Here is a 17,840-nt window from a genome sequence, read left to right as displayed (position 1 = left end):
GATTGGTTAGAAATTTCTTTGTGTCGAGATGGGGAGGTTGCCCCCAGTATTCTTCCAAGACAGTCACAAAGGCTCGCTCAGCCTCATCCAACATTTTCCACGTATACCGGGACACCCTCACATCCTTTTGCCACTCCAAGGGAAAAGCAGGCTCGTTATTTTCATCCAGAAAAAAGGGCCGAGCTCCTTCAACAGCTCGGACCTTGAAAAAGTAGTTTTTAAAACCACGGAATGACTCGTCAAACATGGAAAAGACATTCTTTCCCAAGGTAGAGCGAAAGGAGACCCAAGCTGCCTTCTTTTTTACCACTCCGAGCTTAGTCAAGACAAACAGATAGAAAAAGAGAGATTGGAAAGCAGGGATACCAAAACCATTGCACAACAATTGAAAAATCTTTATGAAACCCCAGGAATTAGGGTGAAGTTGAGAGGGGGCGACATTGCAGGACCATAACAAGTCGGCCTCAAATTTAGTAAAAGGAAGGGTGATACCCAGCGGACCAAAGAAAAAGTCATAAACATAGAAGAGAGGGCGATCGTCAACAACCCGAGTAGAGAAGCAGACTCTCTCTTCGGAGGAGGGAGGGACAAGTTCATAGTTCTTCGCATCACCTGGATTACTACAGACCCTATGAAACTGCCTAAGCTGCGCGCAAAACTCGGAATCAACCAAGGAGACACACATAAGGACCATTGAGTCCACCCAATCAGCCATGCCCTCAGGAACCCGGGAAGACATCTCTACAACGTTATTGCAAGAATACATGAGGCCAAATAAATCCTACAATAAGAAAAGAAGAGTGGGTTACTAAAAAAGCATCTCGGACAAGGGGCAAAAACAACTCGACGGACGAACAAAAAAGGAAAGCCCCAAGATTCAAACCAAAATCCTGGGGCATCCTTTGGAGGTAGTAACAAAGCAAGGATTCAGGAAATTTCTACAGCTTACGCCCCGGCACTCATCAGAAAGAAAACAAAGTCTCAAAAGAAACAAAGGAAGTAAAAACAAAAGAACAAAGTCACCACCTTCCTACAGTCTATCAGCAAAAAGCATTGTCAAACATCAAAAATGTCAAGCAGAAAATCACCAAAGACGCAAACTTTTTCAAGATCAAGCAAAAATCATCATCAAAGGCGCAACCAGAAGCGGCGACAACATGCAAAAGCCCTAAGAAAAAATTCAAGCAACGAAAAGCAAAAGACTCGCACCAAAAAATGAAGAAATTCCAGAACACGCAAACAATCAGGCATGGTAAAAACAGAAAAATCCCAACTTTCTCTAAAGCAAAATTCAAACTTTCTACCGACATATATAAGGAACAGAGGAAAAAAAATCGAACCTGGAGAAATAGAAGAAAAACCTCGAAGCGAAAAACCGCAAAGATAGAAGGAGAAAATCTGGAAATCACCCCTCTTCCACAGAGAGCAATGACAGAACAGACGTTGCAGGAAGAAGTTATGAAAGAAACAGAAAATGAGAGAGTAAAGGGAGAAGTTACAAAGAAGAGCGAAGAAGAGAAACCGTTTTTGATTGAGAAAATTCAAAATGAAAGCCAGGAGAAAACGGGGCAATTAATACCAATTAATGAAGGTATTAAACCCTTTCACGTTCCCAAAAGCAAACGTTGATATAAAAGCGCGCGCCTTTAGAGGAAAACGTTCTACATTCAAAAGATTCTACAAAAAGAAAATCGACAAAATGCTTGAGTTCGGCTTCATCATGAAAGGACCGAAGTCAAAAAACTCAACCTCAACAGAAAGACCGAGCTCAAGCAGGGGCACTGTTCATACCCTGGGTCAAGTTGTCCGACCCGGGATGTTCGACAGACAAAGCAACCGACCTCTTCAGGTCAGGACAACCCGACCTCTTTCCAAAGAGCTCGGCCAAGTCACCAGGAAAGCCCAAAGAAGGGCCCAAGTGGAGGAACACGCCCCAAATCCTAAGGCGGCCCAAGTCTACAGAGGGAAAGGCGGTTCCCTTAAAGATAAGATGACCTCACTTGAAGATAAGATAAGATAACTAACTTATCTTATCCACAGAAGGTTACATCTCACCATTATAAATACACTGGAGCACCCAGGTATAACTCATACTCTGATTCTACTAAATACCTGCTTAATACCCTTGCTAACTTAAGCATCGGAATCCCTTGCAGGTACCCCCCACCCTCCGGGGACGAAGGATTAGCACCATCGCCAAGTCCAACAAGTCGAACACGGCGGCTCCAGCCACCATCATCAAGTCGGACATAACAACTCCGACCAGCACAGAAGATCTCGTCCGAGATTAACCTACAGTTTCAGGTAACCCTCGGAACAATTTCTATCTTTATTTTCTGTTTATTTATTATTATTATTCAAAAATCCCATAACCATTTATTATCCGTCTAACTGAGATTTACAAGATGACCATAACTTGCTTCATACCAACAATCTCCGTGGGATCAACCCTTACTCACTTAAGGTTTATTACTTGGACGACCCAGTGCACTTGCTGGTTAGTTGTGCGAAGTTGTGAAGAAAGTGCTGAGTTAGTAGATGCACATACCAAGTTGAATGCCATTATTAGAGATCACAATTTTGTGCACCATGCGTACAAAGGGCTCACTCTTTTTTTTATGTGGACAGAAGCAGGTGTGTGTGCGCACACGGGTCCGTGCGCACGCACAAAGTTTAAGAATGGGGGAGGTTTTCACGCACACAGGTTGTTCCTTCGCTCCCACCAGAGGGGCTTGCAATTGGTGTGCTGACGCACACGTCTGTGCGGCCGCACAAATGAAGCATGAAAGGGAACGTGTGCGTACGCACGCAGCTGTGCGCACGCACAGGTCAAAGGAAAGGGGGCAACATGCATGCATAAGCTGTGCTGGCGCCACGACCAGAGGGCATGTCAAGTTGTGTGCGGACGCAAAGGCTTGTGCGTCCGCACAGATGGCGAAAAACACAGTTTTGTGCGCACGCACAGCTTGGTGCATACGCACAGATGCCCTATTTTAGAAATTTCTTTTCTTTTCAAAACTAAGGTTCCTAACCTTAGCACAAAAAGATACCAACCCCAAATCATTCAAACAAGCACAAAGTCATAGTCCACGAGTAATTTAACTTATACAACTCAAAATTATCCAACTAAATCTAAACTAATCATTATATCACAAGAAAACAAGTAGTTCAAAAAGCTATAAACAAGAGATAGAATTGGAAAATGTCACCATGGTGGGGTGTCTCCCACCAAGCACTTTGGTTTAGAGTCTTAAGTTGGGCTTGCATACCTTGGCTTGCTTTGGTTGAGTATGATCCTTTGAATTTGACTTCTTGGCACTATCCTCTTTTCCTTGCTCCTTGCCATCTTCACTCACTTTGTCTTCAACTATGTCGCACCCAAAAATAGAGTAAGCTTCAAGGATGGGCTTGTTGGACTCCTCCAAAGTGAACTTGACTAACTTGCGATCCGACTCAAAAGAATAGACTCCCGAGTGTGCATCTAGCCTGAAACGGGCCGTCTTCAAGAATGGTCTTCCAAAGAGTATTGATGATGGCTTGGTTGAGTCAATGGGAGGGGTCTCCAAAATGTGAAAATCAACTGGAAAGAGTAATCCTTGAATATTAACTATGACATTCTCTGCAATCCCCACAACTGACACAATACTCTTATCGGCTAACACAAACCTCACCCCGGACCTCTTTAGGGGAGATAAGTTAAATCTTTCACAGATGGGGAATGGCATGATGCTCACACACGCACCCAAATCACACATACAATCCATGAACTTAATCCCACCAATCAAACAAGTCACCAAACATAGGCCGGGATCATTACATTTTTCAGGAAGTAAAGAAGAGATAGAGTCATCTACCGGCTTTTTGTTGAGATTGCCAAGTTTGTCTTTGTGAGTGCAAACATCCTTGAGAAACTTGACATATTTCGACACTTGTTGAATGGCTTGAAAGAGAGGGACGGTAACTTCAACTTTCTCAAAAACTTCCACTATAGTGGGGTCAAGATCTTCTTGCTTCTTTATTTTCTTGGCTAAAGTTGGGAATGGAATGGGTAAAGGCTCTTCAAGCAAGGTCTTTCTCTTTAGCTCTTTGACCTTTGGTGGTTCTTCCTCACTTTTGTCAACATTTTCTTCTTCATCCCTCATCACCTCTACTTCATCTCCTACCTCCTCATTGTTTATTTCCTCACTCAACCTTGTGGGTATAACAACATTCTTATCCAATTTGGTACCACTTCTAAGGGTAATGTCATTTATGCTCCCCGTAGGGTTAGGTTGGAGTTGAGAGGGTAAACTACTTGAGGTTGAAGCTTGTTGGGTGCTTTGTACGGCTTGAAGAGGGAGAGTTAAACGGGTAAGGGCTTTGGCTATTGTAGCCATGTAAGCATCTTATTTCTTATGGAACTCTCTTTGCTCTTGCATGAAGGTGTGAATTGTGTCATTCATGTGGGATTGATTGGAGGGAAGGGCTTGGTTAATTTGAGAAGGATTGGATCGACTGTTTGCATGTTGATACTTCACTTGAGACTGAGGTTGTGGGGATTGTTGGTATTGTTGTTGGTATTGTGGTTGACCTTGGGAGTGTTGATGGTAGTAGACTTGAGCATTTTGGTTGCGTTAAGCTTGGGAAGCTTGATTCCACCTTTGGTTTGAGTTATCTCTCCACCCTTATCTTTGATTACCTCCATGTGGGTATGATCTTTGGTTGTAATTGGGTCTTTGCGGGTAAGGATTAGCAACCACCAATATAGTGTCTTCTTGAATTTGAGGGCATTCATCGGTGTAATGAGTATTACAAGCACAAAGACCACATATCCTTGATGGTCCTTCAATCCGTGGAGGTTGAGGTGGAGCATTTATCAAAGCTTGAGGGATTTGTTGCCCTTGGGTGATTTGCCTCAACAAAATCGTCATCTCACCGAGGGTCTTAGTCAAAATTGCATCTCCAGAGGGAGAAACCTCACTCAAGGCTTTTGGTTGTGGACTCCTTACCCTTGAGTATTGAGTTGAGTCTGCTAGATCCGATATAACTTCTCATGCTTCTGCAGCGGTCTTGTTTTTGGTCAATGACCCTCCACTCGCAACATCTAGGAGAAGGTTGTCTTGGTTGTGCATTCCTTAACAGAAATAACTGATCAGAACCAACTCATCAATCCGGTGGTGAGGGCAAGCCTCCAGCAACTTCTTGAATCTTCCCCAGTATTCATACAAACTCTCTCCATCTCATTGCATAATGCAAGAGATCTCTCTTTGCAGCTTGTCTATTTTCTGAGGATGGTATAACTTCTCCAAAAATTCTTTTCGCAACAAGTCCCAATTGGATCTAACTTCACCCAGCTGAGTATAAAACCACTCCTTCGCTTTTCCCTCTAGAGAGAACGGGAAAGCGAAGACCAACACCGCGGCTTCATCTGCCCCATGTCTTCTCGCAGTTGCACATACAACTTGGAAATCCTTAAGGCGCTTCAGAGGATCTTCCCTAGGTAGTCCATTGTATTTGGGGAGCAAGTTAATTGTGCCAGACTTAAGCTCAAAATTTGGGTCCAAGGCCGGATATAGAATCTGAAGCGGTTGCAAATTAAGATCAGGAGCTCCGGCTTCCTTCAAGGTGATCCTTTGGGGTGGGTCCGCCATGACGGTGTCACTTGAGTCACTCAAAGAGAATTTAGTACTACCCACAGATGAATATAGAGTCTCCTCGTTGATTGGAGAATGATGGTTACGGATTCGCGGTGATAGTGAATGGGAGTGATCCTCAAGGGAACCCGATTTACTATTCACGAAAGCTAGCCGGCGCCGAGCTTGCCTTATACGAGTTAAAGTTCTTTCAATTTCTAGATCAAAAGTGGCCAAGCTCGGGTCTGGAAGCGACCGTGTTATTCAACTGAGGAGGCAATGAAAGCATGCAATTGTGAAAAGCAAAACAAAAGTAGGCAAGTAATCAAGAACTAACTTAACGATTTACAACTACTAAGACTAACTAGAGAGGAAAATAGTATCTACAATTAATGCTAAATAGCAAACCAAAAACCAAATATTCACACTATTCACATATTTACACAACCAAAATCATAGAACTCGTTGCACTTAAAGTGAATTCCCCAGCAACGGTGCCAAAATTTGACGAGCGATTGATATTGCCAATTACTTAAGTTTGGATTTTTCACACTAAAAGAGGATTAATGTTGCAAGCATAGACCAAACCAAACAATCAGTCACCGATCAAATTGGAAATTCACAAGATATGTCACAACTCAAAACCAATTTAAAACCGAGAGTATTTGACTCCTGGGTCGTCTCCCAAAGAATAACTTGAGGGCAACAAGTGTGCAAATTCCGGTTGTAATGATCACGGGGTTGTCAACGAAGAAATGAACATATAAAGCAATAAAAGATCATGTAAAATTGTAATGATTGAACCAATAAAGAAATTAAAGAACCGACTATGTAATATAAACAAGTAAAGTATAAAAGAGATTAACATAGCAATCTATGAAAGATTGAAAGCATAAAAGGGGTCTTGGGTTGGAGTGAGCTAAGGGTCCTTTCCTTGTTGGAACGACAACTATGACAATTATGATGGATTAGTCTCACTTGATCAACCCTCACATCGGAAGGTAAGTTAAATGAGCATAAGTGTTCTTAACCCACAAATCCTAAATTGCTTGCTAATTGCTTTAGCAACAAATTAGCGTTAGTAAGAACAAGAACAATTAACAATCCAAGAATTGACACAAAATGTTGGACATTCCAACTCTAGAAACCCAATGGCTCACTTCACTCAAGCCAAGAGACAAAAATTTAGCCTAAAACCATGTTTGACATTTTGTCAAACACTTGGTGGGCAAAAACCTTAAACATGAGGGAAATAAGAAAAAACTTAAAATTAAAAGCAACAATTGATCTCAATCAACAAGAATAACATAAAAAAGCATAGAACAAACATCAAATACCAAATACATCAACAAGAAATTGAAATTGCAAAGGAGAAGTGAAATTGAACTATAACTTGAAATAGAAGAAAGAGTAATGACAATGTAGCTATAAAGAGTAATAAGAGAATACTTACAATGAGATTAGCAAAATCCAAGATAAAAAATGGAAATGGCACTTTGAATGTAAAACCCTAATAGAAACCCTAGTAGAGATGAGGAAAAACTTAGAGAAAACTAAAATTAAAACCTTCTACTCCTACTCCTAAACTATACTAATGATATGCTATGTTATGTCTTTCATTCCCCCTCCAATATGAGCTAAGAGACTTCATAAATGGGCCTCCAAAGCCCTCAAATCGCGAGTCACGTTCTTTTTTAATGAAGTCATGCGCGGACACCTGTGCGGACGCACGCGACACCTTGCGAAAATCCCATCATATGCGTACGCACAAGTACCTGTGCGCACGCATACTAGGCGATGCTTGCTTGGACACGCGACGCACTCGAAATGATCCACGCGCTCTGCTTGGGCTCCTGTGCGTACGCACAAGAGGCTGTGCGCACGCACACGTCTCTGAACTCATCTCCTTTGATTCTTCATGTTTCCTCCACTTTGCATGCTCTTTTTCCATTTTCTCCAAACCACTCCCACCTTATACACTTGAAAACACTCACAAACAAGATCAAGACATCGAATGGAAGGCAAATGGAATAAAATATATCAAATTGGGCACAAAAGAGTATGTTTTCATAATCAAGCACAATTTAGGAAGAAAGTTCAAAAACATGCTATTCAAGGAAATAAGTGTAAGTTTATGTGATGAAATTCGTTCAATTCTAATAAAAAATCATCATCAAATACGGATTCATCAGTCTTCTACTCTCATAGGCCTTATTGACTCTCCAATGATACTTATTCTAAGCTTCTCTAATATTGTCTGATCAACCTTACCATGTACTTCTCCATGTGTTACTACTTTTCTATCTTTCCTTCTTCTTGTTATGGTTCTTTCTCACTTTTATGATTCATTAACACCCCCTAAATGTTTTTTTTATCATCAGAGCTTTTTTTTTTATATTTTGATTGGATGAATCAACCTATTTCATATTTCCCTCTATAACACCTACTATTTTGGTAAAATTTCTCTCCCCTTCTATATTTAGTTTTTGAATGACATGTATAAAGTCAGAATGACATGTCTTTTGATAAAAATAAAATATTAAAATAATATTTAAAAATTTATTTTACTGACTATTTTTTTTTGTTTTTCTGTTTCATTTTAACAACAAATCATTTAATAATTTTTTAGTTTTGCTTCACAATCTTAATTTTAGGAGCGAAAATGACTCCTCTTGTGGGTGTTTCAAGGTTTCAATTGTAGTTTCGAAAGTAAAATTAAAGATAAAAAGAAAACATGCAAGGTACTAGAGGTAAAGTAAAATGCAAAAATTAAAAGAGAAATGAAGAAGAAGAAGATAAAGAAAAACAAATAAAAATAAGAACTTTGATTAAAAATAGAAAATGAGTACAAATTTGAGTTCAAATTTAAGAGGAATTACTTAAAATTTCTAGTTTAACTCTGTGATGCCAAGAAGGTTGAAAGTATTTTTTGGTTTCTAAGTGTTTCCCAAAATAAACTAAACCGATTACAATGTTTACCAAAACTCTATTTATATACTAATTTAATGTCAATTGATAGTTACGTTTATATTATCTTTGTTTGTTTTCAAATTAGAATTAGTAACTTTCCTGCGCTTGTTTTCTCGACGCTTTGCAATGCTACCTCTATTAGTTATGTCTTTGACCAAGTATGCCCAATAATATCGTATCAGTTACAACCTCCTTTACATCATTCAAAGTTTTTTCTTAGAAAATATTCTCATTTGAAGACATGTAATGAATAAAATTATGAAAACTTAGTTGTTTATTGACAATCCTTATTGACATTTATCTTCCCATCGACAAGTTAAGGTTATCAATTAATATTTATCTTATCTTTTGACTGACTGACAATGGGATTATCAAGTGCCTTTAAGTTGATACTTTGAGAACAAATTTGCTTGAAAAATTGAATGCTAACCATTAATAGACTTAACAGAATTCCTAAGTCTATAAAAGCTTCTACATTGATAGTTGAATACATGTCTGTTAATGAAATTTATTCTTTTGTCTGAAGCTGTAAGCATGTCAAATGGTATATGTTCTAGTCTTTGGCACACTAAATATATGTCAATTGACTTTCATTTTAACCTTTTGACATTTTACTTCATATTTTTTTACACATACTCTTTTGTTGTTCCAATTAACACTATTAGTTGACACAATTTTTCTAACTTCAGAAGTAACAGAATCTTAACTTTGTAAAGTCGTTTATTTCATATGTAAAGCTCTAAGTATCAATTAGATTTTATAAAATTCTTAATCCTATGAAATTTTGATACTAATATTCTAATAGTTTTGACTCCAAGTGCCAATTGACTTAACATAATTTCTAAGACAATTAGGCTTGTGTACTTATGAATTACATATTCAAATGTCAATGAGTGATTGTTTTTTTCCCATGATTTTAAACTTGATGCATTTTTTTTAAATAAAACTATAAAAATGTAAATAAAATAGTTAGAACCAAAAGACAAGAAAGAAAAAGAATTTAAAAAATCATAAATGAGAAAGAAAAAGCAAAAGAATGGGATGAATAAGAAAGAGAAAAGGGATAGAGAAACAAAGAAAGAAGAGAAAAAATGAAGAAAGAAGACTACGGTGAATAAGAGAGAGAAAAGAGATAGAGAATTAGAGAAAGAAGAGAGAAAAGAAAAAATAAAATTAGATTGAGGAAAAGACGAAGGACGATAAAAAAATAAAGATGATATCATTTTTTGTTATATTTTATATTATAAAAATTACTCATTATTTGCAGAAAAGTCATTTATCTTATACTTCAAAAATTTCTTTCAGATCACTCTCTACATTTCTTATTCAATGATATGTAGACATTAGATGATTATTCATCAATTTTTCTTTTATCATCTCCTTATACTTTGCTTCTTTCTCAACTTTCAATTGTTCAATTTGTCTAACATTTCAACAAGTTAAGTCATGCCATGATATTATTGATTTACAAGCTTCTTCCTAATTCCAAATTCTAATTCATTTATGGCCATTTTGACTACTTCAGATTCTGAAACTAGATTAAAGCTTCTATTTTTTGTGATTCTAGCCAAATACTTATCAATTGATTCTCCTACATTGAGTTTAGTGGAGAATAAATTACTCAAATAATAAGAATATAATCTATAATTCTATATCAATAAATTATAACTTATATATTTTAAAAAATATTTAAAAAAATTAATTTTATATATTGTCTATTTATCAATAAATTATAAATTTTTTATTTATGTCCTACATTAAAATTATATATAAAAAATAAATATAAAATTTTAAATAATTAAGATCATTAATATATATAATTTTATATTACCATTTCATATGTATATATATAATATTAAAAGTATAGATTAAATGCATATAAGATATGTGTATTAATATATATATATATTCGAGCCAACTCACGAGCTAATGAGCTGAGCTTATCCAAGCTCAAACTCGGCTCATTTAATTTATGAGCTCAATTCCAGGCTTAAGCTCAACTCACCAACTCACATGTTCAGCTTATCGATCTATTAATGAGTCGAGTAAGTTGGGTTGACTCACTTCCAACCCTACAAGGAGAAAAAGAATTTTATCTTCAAATACTCATCATTTGACACCACCTCGATGATGTCGACGGTATGCGAGCAATGTGCTCTATTGACGATTCTTCATCTTCCCTAAAGAATATAGTTAATGACTTAGGAAACTTCTATCCCTTAGGCAATTTAGTTTGTTGGATAAATTCAGAAAAAAGAAGACATAAACTGAGGTTGATCTACAAATCCAAATCAATCTTTTTAGAATTTCTTCAACCACTTGGTTGACCCCTTGCCCTCAATATCATTTTGTTTAATAACTTGATTAATATTTTGTTGTAGTCTAGTATCATCTTTTATTACATCACTATCATTTTGATCTTGGTTACCCAAATGCATATTATGTTCAGGAGAATTTTGTTTTGTATTTATCTCTTGTACTTCAATGAAACCATTTTAATTTTTCTTCATACTAACTATCTTAGCAATTTGATTTACTTTATAGATTAATTGCTCATACTTAGTGTTGGTCAACTCAATAAAAGAATCAAACGTTTTTGTCATATGATGAGTCAATATATTAGCCAAATTATAATGATTTTCATTTATTTGCTAATGAAACTTTTTCAATGTATCTGTAGTAACCATAAAGTTTTCTGACGACAATGTTTTTGACATACTAGAAAAACTGGACTTATATTTTGGGTAGTAGAACAATTATCGCATATTGTGCTCACATTTGAAGTAGATAATATACCAAGTGAAGTTTGTGAGCCAAAAGTTGAAAATTTTTCCATGGTAGCATTGACATATGGGTTTTAGTAGACATGGTTTTGAATTGGTGAGTAAACAGAATTAATCAAACCTTGTGTCGCTATGGAGGGGACAAACTCCAATGGCAAGGCATTAGATGGCCACCTCATAGAAGCCAAGATAGGTACGAGTACGACTAACGTCATCATGTCTCACTGACAATAAAATAGCCTCTGTGGTTTGAGGTATGAAAATATTTTCAATTTCCTTTCTTCTTTCATCACTAGAAGTAGAAGATATAGTAGACAAACTTAACATGTCAATTGATACTAATTTTCTAGTATCAAAAAATATTTTGCAATTCCGTAACCTCTTGTAAGTTTGGAATTTTTTTTAACAAAACTATAACCTATTGACAATGTCCCACCAAGTGGCCAATTTATTTTACTCAATTTTTTGTTCCATTGTTAACAACAAATAAATTAATAATTTTCGAGTTTTGTTTCACAATCTTAATTCAAAAAGCAAAACGACTCCTCTTGTGGGTGTTTCAAGGTCTTAATGGTAGTTTTTTAAAAATAAAATTAAAGATAAAACAAAAATATGCAAGGTGCGAGAGGCAAAGTAAAATGAAAAAATTAAAAGAGAAAAGAAGAAAAAGATGAAGAAGAATAAATAAAAATAAAGATTTCTGATTAAAAATAGAAAATAGAGTACAAGTTTGAGTTCAAATTTCAGAGAAATTACTTAAGATTTTCAGTTTTACTCTCTGATGCTAGAGAAGCTAAAAGTATTTTTGAATTTTCAAATATTTTTCAAGAAAAACTAAACTGATTACAATGTTTACCCTAAATTTTGTTTATAAACTAACCTAATGTCTATTAACAGTTACTTTCATAATATCTTTGTCAATTTTCAAATTTGAATTAGTAACAGTCCCACACTTGTTTTCTTGATGCTTTGCATTGCTATCTATGTAAAATTATGTCTTTGACCAAATATGCCCAATAACATTGTGTCAGTTACAACTTCGTTTGCATCATTCAAAGTTTCTTTTTTGATATATTTTTTTGCCTAACACAATGCCCCCATGATTTCTCACTTGAAGACATGTAACAATTGAAAATGTGGAAACTTAGTTGTTTATTGACAACTCCTATTGACATTTATCTTACCTTTGATAAGTTGAGGGTATCAATTAATATTTATCTTATCTTTTGACCGATTGACAATAGGAATATCAAGTGCCTTTAAGTTGATGCTAGAGCACATATTTGCTTGAAAAATTGAATGTTAACTATTAATTATAGACTGAACAAAATTTCTAACTCAATAAAAGCTTTTACATTAATAGTTGAATACATGTCTGTTAATGGAATCTATTCTTCTGTATGGGCTTGTAAGCATGTCAAATGGTATCTATTCTAAATTTTGGCATATTAAATATGTGTTAATTGACCTTTGTCTTAACATTTTAAAATTTTAATTGAGATCTTTTGACACATACTTCTTTATTGTTCCAATTGACATTGTTAATTGACACAATATGTGTTAATTGACCGTTGTCTTAACTTTGTGAAGTCATTTCTTTCATATGTTAAGTTCTAAGTGTCAATTAGATTTGGTAAAATTCTTAATTCTATGAAATCTCTATTGTGACATTTTAATTGTTTGGACTCTAAATGCCAATATACTCAATAGAATTTCTAAGACAATTAGCCTTTTGTAAGAAGAGAAAGTATAGGTGAACAATATGAATAATGGTTTAAAATAGAAATTATTTAATTCAAATTCATGATTAAAAATTGAATTTTTTAAAAATAAATAAGCCCATTGTATACCCAAAAAAATTCACTCTCACTACGAGCACCTAATCTCTCTCCCACAAACCCTAATTCCTCTCGCCCAAACCCCCAATGCCATGCCGCCGTCACTGCCGTCGCTCCCAACAACCCAACGTGCCATTTTTTCGTGCCGCCGCGACATCAACTAGACTTCCGAACGACCGTGCCCCTTCCGCATCATGTATTCTATTCGTTTGTATTTCTCATCAAATAAACCAAACCTTGTATCCTAACCCTACATCTCATTTTCTTAGGTATGCCTTTGTAGCACTCTTCAATGTCACCATGTGGGGATGCTTTGTCAACAGCCTCAAATCCCTTTCTTCGCTTCAAGCAACCGTCACCAATTTTGCCACTAATTTCATCTCTTCCGGTTTGGCTGGTTTCTTCTTCTTCTTCCATGCATGAATCACTCTCTCCTCAGGTATACAACACCACACAAATTGTTTGTTAATATGCCACAAAGAAACCAAAAAAAGAAAGGACTTACTTTTGTCAATCATATTCAACATTATGGCTTGTTATTTCATTTTTCTGTCATTGTTCAACATGTTCTTATGCAAAATAACTCTTCCATAGTGGTTTGCCCTTACTCATCATAATTGGTATAATGATTCTTAGCAAGGCAAGTATTGAGGAGAAGCTCAAAACTGATTAGATGGTTTGGTTTAGCATAATGCCTTGCAATACAGTTTCTTGTTTCCTATTGCTTTATGCCTTTTTTCCGAATAAAGATCTCTAGTTATATGCTATTTACCTGTTTGCACCCATCTTGTGTATCTTTCGATCCCCTTGCTGTGATTTCTATTTGTGTATCATCTGGTTTAGAAATCATTTCTAATTGTTAACATCACAATGTTATTAAAGGTGTTTTTTTTTTTGCAGGAATTCGGTTTGATTGACAAGAAGGAGCTGGTTCCCCTTCAAGAACTCATAGAATCCATTATTTTCAAATGCTGCAGCATTTTACATTTCATTTATTTCATTTCAGTTCTTAAAAATTAGCACAGTCATGGAATTCATCTTATTAGAATCAAGTATTTCTCCTTATATGTGTGTGTGCATGCTTGTTTGTTTTATTGTGCTAATTACTTGTTGTATTTTCAGGTTCTAACAAAAAAGTTTAAGGAGAAGGACAAATGTTATACTGGTTTAGCAAAACTTTCATACGATGAGTTTATGGCTATGGTCATTCCATTTCTTGTAGCATATAATGATTGAGAAGCTTGTGATGTGCACTTTTTCGAATGTTTATTTTTGCTCTGGGATGTTTTTATATTGATATAGATTAATTAGATTCAGATGTTATTTTTTGGCTATAGATTCATGAAGTTAGAATAAGAGCTTCTTATTATTTGGATATTTTGATGTATGAAAATAGGTTTATGAGATGGTTCGATTTTAATTAAAGATTCACGAAGTTTAGATTAGAGCTTCTTCATATTGTAACAAAAACAATTGTGTATATGTACACTAGAGGAAATATATAAAGAATTAAAATATAGAAGATAATGCTATTCTTTTTTCCTTTAATATAAATTCATCTATGTAAATGGAAATAAGATTCCTTCTTTATCTTTAGATGGAGTATAATTCTTTTTCCCCTTAATGTACATTCTTTTTCCGATTAAAATATAAGCATAGACAATATGTGAAACAAAATTTTTACTATACGCTACCATCAAAAGAGTAATTAGATATAATATTTCTACATCAATTAATAATATTTCCCATTACAAATTCTCATAGACTAAGAAAATACATTTTATACAAGAACATCTTCTTGGTCACCAAGATTTGTCTCTATCATAATTCACCAAGGCACAAACTTATCCATAAGTAAACACAAAGTTTCCCCAAATATAGTTGAATTGTCCATTTGAACACAAATCTTCTCCTTGTGTTTTACACAAAACAAAGAAACATCCATCAAACCATGCTTAATTAGCTTAACTCAAACCCAACTTCAATTTAAGCAAACTTAAATTAAATCTAATCGAATTTTTTTATAACTCCCAAACCACATAGCAAAAGAAACCTATAGAGTATGTGCAAGCAGAATGTAGCAAATCAAGCAAAAGATCAATAGTATAACCCATATAAACATCCACTTTTTCATATGAAAGAACCATCTGCATACATAGTAAAATGAATACCCGCTTTAGTTAATAAGAAATAACTAACAAATTGACCAAAATACCACTCGTGCACCATGTTTAAATGACTTAACTTAAATCCAACTTCAATTCAAGCAAAATTAAACTAAATCTAATCTAAACCATATAGCAAAAGAAACCTACAGAACATGTGTATGTAGAATCTAGCAAATCAAACAAAAAACCAATGGTTAACTTTTCATATGAAAGCACTATCCCCATACATAGTAAAATGAACATCCGCTTTAGTTGATAATAAATAATTAACAAATTGACCAAACTAAAATACCACTCGTGTACCATATTTAATGGCTTAACTCAAATCCAACTTTAATTCATAATAATATCATGTCATGGGACCTTAGTCCTTAGGGAAATATCTAGAGACAAGTCATTTTTATAATAAGCAATTAATATGACAAACTAAATAAGAAGCCTATAACTTCTTTAACTGAAACCACTCATAAGGTGAACCATACACACTTTACACATAACAAGTAGTAACGTGTTATAATAATATTATTAAAAACAAAATCCAGGGCCACTTGTGGTGTTATACTTAGTTATGTAAATTACAATATAACTATATTTAACTACCTTAATAGACAATGCTCAAGTTACAAACAAAAAATATTTTCATTTTTCAATTTTTACACAGTAATAATTTTTTGCTATCAATTTCAAAACCTGTGTAGCAGTAACCAACCATGCCTTGTTTATTAGTATTATGCACAATTTTTTTAAGACTAGTGCTGAAAATTACACTACATACATATATCAGTGTAAGTGATAAAAGATTGAAAGAATTAGTTTATTTATATATATCATGTTCATGATGACAATTCATAATCCTTTCTCATAATCTTCTTAAGCTCATGTTTCTGATATGTGGAAAGCCTTAAAGGGAACATAACATCAAACTTGATTCTCAAGAATCTTTGTATCCCTGGTTCTTTAGAAATTTGCATCCCTTCATTTGGGACCACCATAACATGCCTCGGTTTCACAACATCAGTCACTTCGATGGCGATTTTCATATGAAGGAAACCAACCATCCATATACAAACATCCTTTTATTGAAGAAAACCAACCATCTGTATACATAGTAAATTAAACATCCTTCTTATTGAAACTAACATCCATTTATTGAAGGAAACCAACCATCTTTATACATAGTAAATTAAATATCTGTCTTATTTCTAGCAAGCAAATTAACTTTGCAGCCATGCATATTATCAGAATCCTAGTTTAACTACTCCAAATTGAGAAATATACAATAGTGAAAAAAATAGAAATTAAGCAAATCAGCAACAGCCATATATTTTTTTTCAATTGAGTCCAGTAATTCAAAAATAAAATATACTCTGTAAGATAAGAGCTGGATAGCGGTTCCTCAATGCAAGCCAGCGACTACCGACGGTATCTGGGTCGGTTGCAGTAGCGAGTTCCTTACTCCTCTTTTCCATCTCTAGGAATGAAAGAAGGGAAGGGAAGGGATCCTCCCGGTTAGGCTTCCAATATGTTGGCTCAGCCCAAATTCAGATCTTGTAGAATAGACCAAATATTGGGTCAACTTCTAAAAAGTAACCTCCAAATGAAGGATGGACTAAGTTGACTACGGATGGGGCTGTTAATAGCATGGCAGGCAGCGGATTGTAGAGGGCTCATTCGGATGAACAAGGACATTGGATTGGTAGCTTTATGATTAACATTGGAAGCTGTGTGACTTTTCGAGCAGAGATTTGGCGTTCTCCACAGTATACAAATGGCCTGGGAGCTAGGATTTAGGAAGGTAATGGTGGAATCAGATTCACAAGCAGCAGTAATAGTGCTCACGAAATTGGAACACATGCACAAACACCTGAAAAGTCTAGTTAGAAAGATAGGTTCCATCATGAAGCAAAGCTGAAAAATACAGATAAGAGTCATAAGACATATCTACAGAGAGAGTAACAGGAGTGTAGATTAGCTCACAAAGGAAACCTTGAAAATACAATAGGAATACTATTTTCTTGATCAACCACCTCATAGCCTTAGATTATTACTTGATGATTACTGTAAAAGGGTCTCTTTACCTCGGAGAATAATGAATCTGTAATTTTTCTTTTGTTTTCTTAAACTCTGGTTCCAAAATATACTAAAAAAAATCTAGTTTTTTTTTTAAACAATAAGATCCTCGTGGTCTGGTGGTTAATTTTTATTTTAAGCAGTGGTATAAAAAATATTGTTTTAGAATTAATTTTTTGTAATTTACTTTTATAAATTTAATAATGATTTATAATTTTTTCTTACAACTTTTGAAGACAGTTATTTTGAAGGAGAGAATAATGTTAAAATTAGTATTGGGTCTAGTCTAATTAAAAAATTATATTATAAATATAAATAAAATATATTAATGTAAATATGTATGATGTAATTGAAAATTCTATTTTCTCTCTTTTGACTTTAATTTTAAGAATTTTTATT

The 17,840-nt window shown here is 34.9% G+C and overlaps 1 non-coding gene across 1 annotated transcript; it reads left to right on the top strand.

The window, feature by feature from the left end:
- The first annotated feature begins 5,148 nt into the window (after window positions 1–5,148).
- LOC130952184 (small nucleolar RNA R71) lies at window positions 5,149–5,255 on the top strand. Its single transcript, XR_009074365.1, has one exon. It is a non-coding gene; the product is annotated as a small nucleolar RNA R71 (small nucleolar RNA).
- The last annotated feature ends 12,585 nt before the right edge of the window (window positions 5,256–17,840 follow it).

The sequence above is a fragment of the Arachis stenosperma genome, chromosome 9, assembly GCF_014773155.1.
Source record: "Arachis stenosperma cultivar V10309 chromosome 9, arast.V10309.gnm1.PFL2, whole genome shotgun sequence".
NCBI lineage: Eukaryota > Viridiplantae > Streptophyta > Magnoliopsida > Fabales > Fabaceae > Arachis > Arachis stenosperma.
Note: the sequence above shows the minus strand (reverse complement) of the source record. Positions and strands in the feature narration are given on the sequence as shown.